At 44.7% G+C, this 11747-nt stretch overlaps 1 pseudogene; it reads right to left on the minus strand.

The window, feature by feature from the left end:
- Positions 1-10827: 10827 nt before the first annotated feature.
- LOC100599976 lies at positions 10828-11292 on the minus strand (annotated as a pseudogene).
- Positions 11293-11747: the final 455 nt, after the last annotated feature.

Genomic DNA, 11747 nt, shown 5'->3' on the forward strand with positions numbered 1-11747 from the left:
TTTTTACATTTCTTTTTCCAAGTCCTGGCTGATTTTTTTTTTTTTTTTTTTTAGACAGAGTCTTGCTCTGTCGCCCAGGCTGCAGTGCAGTGGTGCGATCTTGGCTCTCTGCAGCTGGGACTACAGGCGTCCGCCACCACGCCGACTAATTTTTGTATTTTTAGTAGAGACGGGGTTTCACCATGTTGCCCAGGCTGGTCTCGAACATCTGGTCTCAAATGATCCACCCGCCTCGGCCTCCCAAAGTGCTCGGATTACAGGCGTGAGCCACTGCGCCCAGCTTGAATTTTTATTCCAATAATAACTGTATTTTTGGACTTCCCGTTATGTGCCCGGCACTGTGCCGTTGGACGCCATTAGTCTCATCAAACTAAACAAAGCTTTTTAGAGATGAACTTTCAGCGTCATAATGTGATGATTTATTGTAGTCCCTGCCGAGGGAACTTGAAAGGGATGCAGAAGAAAAAGCCCTTCGCTTCAGCCATTTACAGCCCAAATGAGTTGAGACGTCTCTTTAGGTGACTGGAGACAACTTCAGAGGATACGGCGCTGCCTCTGTAGGGGTTAAATCCACTACTTTTCTGCAGAAGTAACAGTGCCAGGGGTCCCCCGAACTCCGGGAGACCAGGATGGTGGGTGCTGGCTTCCGGGGTGGCAGTTTACCGCAAACTGTTCTTGGCTTGCACCTACTGATTCTCCACGTGTGGCGGTTTCTTTCCTGCGTCTTTTTCTTCATCGGAAGCGGACAGTGTGGGACCCCCCCCCGCCCCCCGCCGCCCTTTAATTCTGTTCGGCACATGCTTAGTGGAGCCCTTCAGATTGTCTGCCATTACATTAATACATAGCCTAATACCCTAGTGGAATGAGCATGTGCTTTGGAGCAAGGGACGTTGGGTGGCCCATGTGTTATGTTAGCTGTTTAAATTGGGCAGGTTAGTTAATCTCCATGTCTCGGTTTCTCGTCTGTAAAATAGAGATAGTAACATTTGTAAAAGAGGGTGATTTAATGGTTAAAAAAGCGGGAATCTGTGTATGGTATCTAGCTCAGTGCTGGCCTCCAACTCCGCAGTTGGTAAATAACGGTCGTTTTCGTGTGATCTGATAGGCGCTGCAGTGGAGACAGGGACAGAGGGCTAAGAAAACGGAGGTCTGTGAGACAGGGAAGGGCATGAGGGCAAGGTTCCCGGTGAGAAGCTCTGTCCCCACACAGTGAAGGAGGAAACTAGGGGACCACAGGCATTGGAGTCTTGAATACTGGAGCAGGAACTTACTGTTTCTCTTAGAATATTTCCTGGTCGTTTATGTGATATTTTTCTGATCATAAAAAGTACACATGACTGTAGAAAGTGTGCACGTGTTTTAGTCTCTTTCCTCCATCTCCTCACCCTTTCCCCGGGCCATTTAAGTTAGTATTCTCATTAAAGATGTTTAACTGGTACCACTCGAAATTCTTCCAAAATGTCCCCTTTTTTTGCAGGAGGAGGAAGTCAGCACGCTTTTTATCATCCACCTTATCTGTAGGTGACTCCTGCTGGGATCAGAAACTTTGTTGTCACACTGAGCCTCTTAGAGCTGACCTGGCTCAGATCCCAAACTCTGGGCCCATCATTTACACATGAAGACCCCTTGTTTCTACCGTTCATATTTTGACCTTCCTAGGCTGCCAATGCACTTAACATCCAAATAATTATATGATATTTGGATCGTTCGAAAGACTGAAATGCATGTAGATGTGTGTGTTCATGTATGCATACATGTTATGCAGCATACCAGTACAATGAAACCTGGAAATCTCACCCAGCCTGAGTTAGAATGTTCCCAGTATAATTTGTCAAAAATGTAATGCCAAAAAAAAAAAAAAGCCGTTAAGGACTTTTACATATTTTCTTGTTAACTTTGGTGTCTGTTGATTGAGAAAATAGAAACTCTACTGACCAAAAAAGCTATTACGTATTTCTTTTTTTTTTTTGAGACGGAGTCTCGCCCTGTTGCCCAGGCTGGAGTACAGTGGCGCGATCTCCGCTCACTGCAAGCTCCGCCTCCCGGGTTCACGGCATTCTCCTGCCTCAGCCTCCCAGATAGCTGGGACTACAGGTGCCCACCACCATGTTCGGCTAAATTTTTGTATTTTTAGTAGAGACGAGGTTTCACCGTGTTAGCCAAGATGGTCTCCATCTCCTGACCTCGTGATCCACCTGCCTCGGCCTCCCAAAGTACTGAGATCACAGGCATGAGCCACCGTGCCCGGCCTCTACATATTTCTTGAAACATTTATTTATGTTAGTGATTTTAGCCCCATTTTCATACAATTTAAAAATAGTAGGCCCCTATGTGAGGCCTGTGCATAGTGAAGACCTGCGTGAAGGTTAAGCTCATGGGCTCTGGAGTGGCGTGAACATGGCTCACTGCAGCCTCAATATCTTAAGCTCAAGCAATCCTCCTACCTCAGTCCCCCAAGTAGCTGGGACTACAGGTACACCCCACCACACCCAGTAATTTTATTTTTTGTAGAGACGGGGTCTCACTGTGTTGCCCAGGCTGGTTTCGAACTCCTGAGCTCAGGCGATCTGCCCGCCTCAGCCTCCCAAAGAATTGGGGTTACAGGCATGAGCCACAAGACCCGGGCCTTGGAATATGCAGTTGAAGATGTGGAAGTCTCCAGCCCGGAAGTTGAAAGCCACTGGTCTAGATATGGCTTTGCTCCATTAGTTCCAGAGGAGTGCTTCTCTTCTAATGTTAAATTACATCTGTGCTTTATGCTCCTGGACACTTGACTGTGAGCTTGACTATCTCACGTAACTCACAGTAGCTTCCCCTGCTGATATTTTGTCATTCCAACAAGACTGAAAGCCCCTTAAAAGTAGACTTGGTGTCAACACTTCCATGAATCCCACCATTAGCTGATCTCCCTGAGAGGAGGTAATGGGATATTTGGTGGTTGTCCTGCTGAAAGAAAGCTTGTTTCCTTTTATAAAATCTAATTTCTTGCTTCTGATAAATACTCATATTTCTGTTTTGCTCTTGGAGAGATAGAAAGTAGCAAATCTTCATCCTGCTGTATCTGTGGATGCACTGAAATTTGGCTTTGGCCTGGATCTTCAGAGGGTCATTATTTCTGTCTTCCTTGAACTTGTGTGTGATCAAGGATCTTGTGGCCGGGTGCGGTGGCTCATGCCTGTAATCTCAGCACCTTGGGAGGCTGAGGCAGGAGGATTGCTAGAGGCCAGGAATTCAAGACCATCTTGGGTAACATAGTGAGACCCTATCTCTACCAAAAAATGAACACAAAATTTTACACATGAAAAAGCATCATGTATGTGTCTAGGTTATTATCATATCTAATTAGCATAACTAGGACATGGATTGCCACTTGGTAAAAATAGTCTGAACTTCCATCATCCTCAGTTGAAAGTAAACGTATATTTAAGATCATAAATGTGCACTGCAGTGAGCACAGGAGCAATCCAGCAGCTGTCATTACTGAGAAATTAAGACATTGTTGTTCCTTCAGTATAACATGAAACTTCTATGATGAGTCTGCTAACTTTTAAAAAAGGTATGAATTATAATAGCAATAATAATTTATTTGAGAATTCCTATTTATTCGTGTATCCTGGAAGTTCATTCTTTGTTGGTAATAGTTTTTGTTTAGTCAAATATTGACTTTAGTATGTATCCCTTTAGCATTTGGCCAAAATGTGTATTCACAGTATCTCTGAGTTTCACGCTCCACATAGGCTCACAGATGAGATGTTACGTAGCCCTTCTCTCTACAAGTAGCCTCCTCTGGGGGAGTTATTTTGGTTTTCCGTTGGGTTTACCTCCTCAGGTTTAATTTCCTCATGGGGAGAAAGGTTGCTGGAAGCCCTGGCCAGGGGTGGGGATTCCCACATAGATTCCTGGATAGACCAATCTGTCCCTCGTTAGACTCATACACCCTTGGAGAAGAGGGATATCTTTTTTTTTAAAGGGGCTCTTGTTTGCCAGGGGCTTCATTGATTAGTTATGTGGCACCCCAACCATCCTCTCTTTCCTTTCCCTGAGGGGAAAATGATGGAGAACATCCCACAGCTCCTGTCCTCAGGGTTTGGTCCCACAAATTTATACTTCCTGTAGATGGCCAACCGGTGGGAAGATGTTTATTGAGCACCTGCTAGGTTCCTAGGTCTGTACCAGAGGCTGCGGAGTGCAGAGTCTGTGACAGAATCTACCTTCCCTTAAGGAGCTTACCTATAAAGAGAAGTAGAGCAGAACCCAGGGCTAGCCAGTGTGGCACAGTTTCAAAGTGCAGAATGGCAGCATCTGGGAAAAGTATTCTGGAAAGGCCTCACAAAGAGCTAGAACTTGAGAAAGAGCTTGAAATATGGAAAACCATATTTACTTACTTTTAAAAGAGACAAAACATAAATCTTAAATGTATAGCTTGATACATTTTTCCATATGTATGCGTCCACAAAACTGTCACCCAGATGAAGATGTAGAAAATGTCAGCACCCTTCAGGCTCCTGGATGTTCCCTCCCAGTCAATCCTCATCTCCAATAGTAACCACTATTCTGACGTTTGTCATAATAGATTAGTTTTATCTGTTTTGCACATCATTCAAGAGGAATCATACAGTATAGACTCTTTTATGACTGTCTTCCTTCCTTCCGCATTATGTTTCTGAAATTCATCCATCTCGTGGCAGACAGGGGTAGCTCATTACCTGTCACTGCTTTGTAATGTTCCATGGTTTGAACGCCCCACACTGTGTCCATTCTATTGTTGATGACACTGGGGCTTCCAGTTTTTGGCTTTGATGAACGAAGCTTCTCAGAATATTTTTGTACATGACTCTTGAACATACGTGCTTATTTCGGTTTGGTAGATACCTAAGAAGTGGAATTGCTGGGTTTGGGTTTTCCTTATATTTGGCTTTGGTAGATACTGACAATTGCCTGCAGTTGTGGTTCAGGTTTCACTGCCACCGGATGTGTACAAGAGCACCAGTTGGTCCATACTCTTGCCCACACATGATATTGTCAGTCCTTTTCATTCTAGAGCAGCTGGGGGATGTAGAGCTAGATACATAATACATAATCCGTATTTTCTCGATAGCTAATTAAGTTGAACACTTTTCATATACTTATTGGCCATCTGGATAGCCTCTTTTGTGAAAGACTTGTCTAAATCTTTGGGCCATTTTAAAGGATTTTGTTGGCTGGCCGTGGTGGCTCACGCCTGTAATCCCAGCACTTTAGGAGGCCGAGGCGGGTGGATCACCTGGGGTCAGGAGTTCAAGACCAGCCTGGCCAACATGGTGAAACCCTGTCTCTACTAAAAATACACAAAATTAGCTGGGCGTGGTGGTGGGCACCTGTAATCCCAGCTACTTGGGAGGCTGAGGCAGGATAATCGCTTGAACCTGGGAGGTGGAGGTTGCAGTGAGCCGAGATCACGCCACTGCACTCCAGCCTGGGTGATAGAGTGAGACTCTGTCTCAAAAAAAAAAAAAAAAAAAGAATTTTGTTGTTTGGTTATTGATCTGTGAGATTTCTTGATATTTTATAGATAAAATTTGCTTTGACACACACACACACACACACACACACACACACACACATATATAGTAATGATCTTCTAGTCTGTGGCATGTCTTTTCACTTGCAAAATGTTTTTTTTTTTAATTTAACTTGTCCAGAGTTAATTGAAGCTTTTCTTAATTCTCAAAAAGCTGGTAAAGAAAAAGATGATACAAAAAGAAAATCTGTATCTCACAGTGAATCTGATGTCAGCAAATCACAGAAGAAAAGAGATGCTGCTGACAAACCAAGAGGCTTTGCCACAGGTCTTGATCCTGAAAGAGTAATTGGCGCCACAGATGGCAGTGGAAAATCGATGTTTCTCATGAAGTGGAAAGATTCAGGTGAGGCCGACTTCATGCTGGCCAAAGAAGCAAGTATGCAGTTTTCTTAGTTGTAACTGCTTTTTTTTTGGAGGCGGTCTTGCTCTGTCATCCAGGCTGGAGTGCAGTGGTATGATCTTGGCTCATTGCAACCTCCACCTCCAGGGTTCAAGCAATTCTCCTGCCTCAGCCTCCCGAGTAGCTGGGATTACAGGTGCTTGCCACCACGCCCGGCTAATTTTTGTGTTTACTTTTAGTAGAGACGGGGTTTCACCATGTTGGGTTGGCTGATCTCAAACTCCTGGCCTCAAGCGATCAGCCCGCCTGGCCTCTCAGAGTGTTGGGATTACAGGTGTGAGCCACTATGCCTGGCCAGTAATTGCTTTTTAGGAAGACAGACTAACTTGGCATTTTTGTCCAGAAGATGAAACTCAATAATTGTTCACATTAAAAATATATATATATATATATATATATATATATATATATATATATATGTATAACATTTGGGTCTTGCTTTTTGATTTACTAATGTGACAAAATAACTACATTCTAGTGAAAATCAAGTTTGATATGTTTGTTTTGAAAGTAGTGTTGGAAGAGTTGTTGGGGTTTCTTTTTCATCAATAACACTGGTTACTTTGAACAAATAAATAAAAGATTTCTGTAGTTGCTTCCTTTATTAGAACAGAACCTTTGATACCATGGCATATTATTTCTTCTGCATTAGAGAACAGCTTTTCTATATGTTGGGGGAAATTTTCGGTCATTACTCCATCAGAACTTGTGTGTTTGTTTTTTTTTTTGAGACGGAGTTTCGCTTTTGTTGCCCAGGCTGAAGTGCAATGACATGATCTCGGCTCATTGCAACTTCCGCCTCCCGGGTTCAAGCAATTCTCCTGCCTCAGCCTCCCAAGTAGCTGGGATTACAGGCATGCGCCACCACACCCAGCTAATTTTTGTATTTTTAGTAGAGATGAGGTTTCTCCATGTTGGTCAGGCTGGTCTTGAACTCCTGACCTCAGGTGATCTGCCTGCCTTGGCCTCCCAAAGTGCTGGGATTACAGGCGTGAGCCACTGCACCTGGCCAAACTTGTTTTCTTATAAGCCTAAGGACCATTCTAGATATTTATTTATTTATTTATTTATGTGTGTGTATACATAAAATGCACATGTAAATGGTTTTTTAAAAAAACATTCACCGAAACAAAAGCCACAGGCAAACCCATGTTTTTGAGATGCCATTATTCTAAGCAAGCTACGAGATAATCACTAAAGTGAAAATTTTCCTGAAGCCATACATTTCAAGTGAAATAAATTATTCTACTTAATAGGACAATTTAAACTGGCTAATTTTAAAGCATCTATATCTATAAATGAAGTGGTTTGTTTGCAAAATTCCTAAAAGGAAAAATTTTATCACTGACATCACTGGAGGTTTCCCCATCCAGATGAGGAAACAAGACAAATCCCAGTGTGTTTTAATTAGCTAAACAAAACTGAGTTAAATGAACATTTGACAATTTCTCCAGAGGGCCATTCCTTCAAAAAATTTTGAAATCTCTGTTGCTATATTGACTAAAAGGTCATGATTCACGGAATATATAAGACTTGGCTCATAGAAACCTAATGAGATGGTTAGAGGTGTTGGCAATCTAGGACCTGCTGCCATAAATGTGTGAACAGCCTCTTGTAATCTAAACTATTGACCTGCATGTTTCTTCTGTACCCCAATGTACAGATTCAATCAGGCTGCTGGGAAAAATATTAGAGATTGTTACAGAGATAGAAATCTTCCTGGAAGGCCGAGAAGTTTGCATAATTTTGGTAATAGATCTGGTAAAGGCAGCCTGGTCCCTTTACCTTTAGTTAAATCCATTAAAGTAGTAACAAAAGAATGTGGGGAAGTTATCTAGCTAGCTTGTTTACTCATGTGGTCTTAAGATTAACCTTTGATGTACGGTGGGTGCTTAAGTGCTTTCTACTTGGGAAGTCCACAGTGTCAGTTACCCTCTAGTGGTGTTGACTCAAGTCTTTGTCAATTGATCTTTACCAATAAATGCGAGTCTCACTAGCTGGTCAGGGCCGAGTCGCAACTGTTTACAGGAACTCTGCTGGAGTCCGTAAGCGGCTGGGAGACACTCAGCTGGACTGGCAAAGCAGAATATCTGAGAGTCAGTGTACTTCATCTGTCACCCGGTCAGGGGTCTGCAAGGGACAGGCCCCCTGCAGCTGATGTCCCTGTGTGAGGGGTGCTACCACACCCCCACTCATTTCTTACGTGTAGACTCAGTATTTTCTTTACTGGTTCAGCAGAAGCCAGGAAAAACAACTCTGTAGCAAGCAGAATGTTATTCGACTATATATTGTTTATTTTATTGTGAACAGTGGTCAATAAATATAAATAGTTTTATATTCCTTCAGAAAGAAAGAAAGAAAGAGCTTGCAGGGTGTGCATAGGTTGTCTGCAAACGCTGTGCCATTCTATGTCAGGGGCTTGAGCACCTGTGATGTTGGTATCTTCAAGGGAGGGTTCTGGAGCCAATCCCCCACGGATACTGCGGACTGACTGTATTTGGATTTTGACAGAAAGCTGAGAAACCCAGAATGTCAGAGACAACCTCCCAGCTGTAGGAAGCCGAGTTAACATCAGGAGAAGCCAGTGGTTAAATTCACAGTCTTTTTACACACAAGAGCAAAACAAATTTTACAACAATGCTGGAAAAAACTCAGTGATCGCTCACTGAAGTGCATGAAAGGTGCAGTGATAGTTATAACATGGCAACCGCATATATTGACAGGCGAGATCGCATCCAAGAGTATAGGGTTTGGTGGGGGGAGCCAGAGCCTCTCTGAGGATGCATCCTCCTTTGAGAGCACTGACCTCGCCCCTGCGTCCACGAACGTGGGAAAAGTGTGGGAGACGGCAGAGTCTCAGCAACCCCTCAATCCAGTTTGTCTCCTTAGACAGCATCCATACCCCCTATCCTCCATCAGCTCCTTTTCCAGCTTCCCGATCCTGCAGTTGTTTTTGTACAGCTGAGAGGGAAGTGTCTGTGCTTAGAACAATGCTTCCCATTGCCAGGAGAGGGCAGCAGATCACGCTCCCATTCCCCGCGCTGCCTTGGCGCTGTCCAGGATTCCGGTCAATTTTCAAGGGTTGTTGAGTGCTCATGGGAGCCAGGCTCTGTGCCAGGCACTGGGAGTGCAAAGCCAACTGAGATACGGGGCCCTACTTTGCAGGAGGCTGTGGCCTAAGAGGGCGAGGCAGCCATGGAAACATACAGGACCAAAGAGTGGGGCGAGGCGCTGGGGCAGAAGGCTCTTCGGCGGACTGTGGGGTCCCCAGGAGTGGGGGCAGAGGAGGGGTATCAGCAAACACTCAGCAGAGGCCAGGAGCGGTGGCTCACGCCTGTAATCCCAGCACTTTGGGAGGCCGAGGCCGGCGGATCACTTGAGGTAAGGAGTTTGAGATCAGTTTGGCCAACATGGTGAAACCCCGTCGCTACTAAAAATACAAAGATTAGTTGGATGTGGTGGCTGGTGCCTACAGGCTGTTCGGGAGGCTGAGGCACGAGAATCACTTGAATCCTGGAGGCGGAGGTTGCAGTGAGCTGAGATCGCGCCACTGCACTCCAGCCTGAGTGACAGAGCTAGACTCTGTCTCAAAACAATCAAACAAACAATACCCCACACGGCCAGCAAGAAGAGGTGCTTGAGCTGAGTCTTGGAAGCGGGTAGGTTTTCCCGGTTCCTAGGCCAGGCAGGGCACCCCAGGCAGGGGAGTCCGGGCTGAGTGTGACACTACAGGGTGCGCTCAGGTTTGAACACAGGGCACTGGGGGCAGGAGGAGGATCTCAGAAAGGGAGAGGATCATGGAGGGCTGTCCTCCATGGCCATGCTAAGACCTGAGACCTCCTGGGCTCAGGCCATCCTCCTGCCTCAGCCTACGGCATAGCTGGGACTACAGGCGTGTGTCACCATGCCCAACAAATTTCTCAATTATTTGGAAAGATGGGGTCTCCCTATGTTGCCAAGGCTGGTCTCAAACTACTGGGCTCAAGTGACCCTCCTGCCTCAGCCTCCCAAAGTGCTGAGATTGCAGATGTGAACCACCACACTGGTCCAGTTCAATGATTTTTAGTATATTTGGTATATTTACAGAATTGTGCAACCATCACCAAAATCTACTTTTGGAACATTCTCTCATCCCAGAAAGAAACTTGTGTCCATCAGAGTTACTTTTCATTCTCATCCCCAGCCCTAGGCAACAAGTTATCTACGCTCTGTCTCTATATTAGGCTGTTCTGGATATTTCATATAAACTGAATCAGGCAATGTGGGTTCTTTTGCGTCTGGCTTCTTTCATGAAGCATTGCATTATTGAGGTTGATCAATGTAGCAGCACACATCAGAACTTCCTTTTGATTGCTGAACAGTATTCCGTTGTATATTCCATGTTTTAATCCCTTTGCCAGTTGATGGGCATTTGGGTTGTCTCGACCTTTTGGTTCTTGTGAATGGTGCTGCCATGAACATTCACATACAAGCCTTTGTGTGGACATACATTTTCATCTTCCCTGGGTACTTACTTAGAAGCGAAGTTGTTGGGTTTAAGGCAATTCTACTTTTAACATTTTGAGAAACTGTCATACTATCTTCCGAAAAAGTGACTGCACCATTTTATTTATTTATTTATTTATTTATTTATTTATTTATTTATTTATTTTGAGATGGAGTTTCACTCTTGTTGCCCAGGCTGCAGTGCAATGGTGCAATCTCAGCTCAGTGCAACCTCCGCCTCCCGGATTCAAGTGATTCTCCTGCCTCAGCCTCCCAAGTGGCTGGGATTACAGGCATGTGCCACCGCATCCGGCTAATTTTGTATCTTTTTATGGTGAAAAGATATACATACATTTAGGATTAACCAGCTGGACTCAGTTTAGATGATCCCAATTTTGTTGGCAACATCCAAAGCATCATAATCAGGGGCCGGTTGAACATAGGCCTTCTTCTCTCCATCAGGCCGAATCAGGGTGTCGAATTTGGCCACGTCAGTGTCATAGAGCTTCTTCACAGCTTGTTTGATCTGGTGCTTGTTGACTCCAACGTCCTTGATGAACACAAGCATGTTGTTGTCTTCTAACTTCTTTGTGGCCGACTCAGTGGTCAGCAGAAACTTAATGACAGCATAGTGGTCAAGCTCATTTCTCCTGGGGGTGATCTTCCGAGGATATTTGGGTTGCCTCTGGAGTCGCAGTGTCTTGGGCCACTGGAAGGTTGGTGACATGTAGATCTCCTGTTTTTTGTGGCTGTGGACACCTTTCAACACTGTCTTCTCGGCCTTCAAAGCCTTGGCTTTGGCTTTAGGAGGGGCAGGAGCTTCCTTCTTCGCTTTCGGTGCCATCTTGTGAAAAAGTAATTTTGTATTTTTAGTAGAGACAGGGTTTCACCATGTTGGTCAGGCTGGTCTTAAACTCCTGACCCAGGCTGGTCTCAAACTCTTGATCCATCCACCTCGGTCTCCCAAAGTGCTGGGGTTACAGGTGTGAGCCATCACGCCCAGCCTGCACCATTTTATATTTTCACTGGCAGTGTATGAGGATTTTGATTTCTCCACATCCTCTCCAGCACTTGCTGTTATCTGCTGATTGGTTATAGTCATTCTGGTGGGTGTGAAGTGACATCTCACTGTGGATCAGTTTACATTTTCCTAGTAACTAATGATGCTGAGCACTTTTTAATGTGCTTATTGGACATTACTGTATGTTCTTAGGCCAGGCACAGTGGCTCACACCAGCACTTTGGGAGGCCAAGGAGAGCAGATCATGAAGCTAGGAGTTTGAGACCAGCCTGACCAAC

The sequence above is a fragment of the Nomascus leucogenys genome, chromosome 23, assembly GCF_006542625.1.
Source record: "Nomascus leucogenys isolate Asia chromosome 23, Asia_NLE_v1, whole genome shotgun sequence".
Taxonomy (NCBI): domain Eukaryota; kingdom Metazoa; phylum Chordata; class Mammalia; order Primates; family Hylobatidae; genus Nomascus; species Nomascus leucogenys.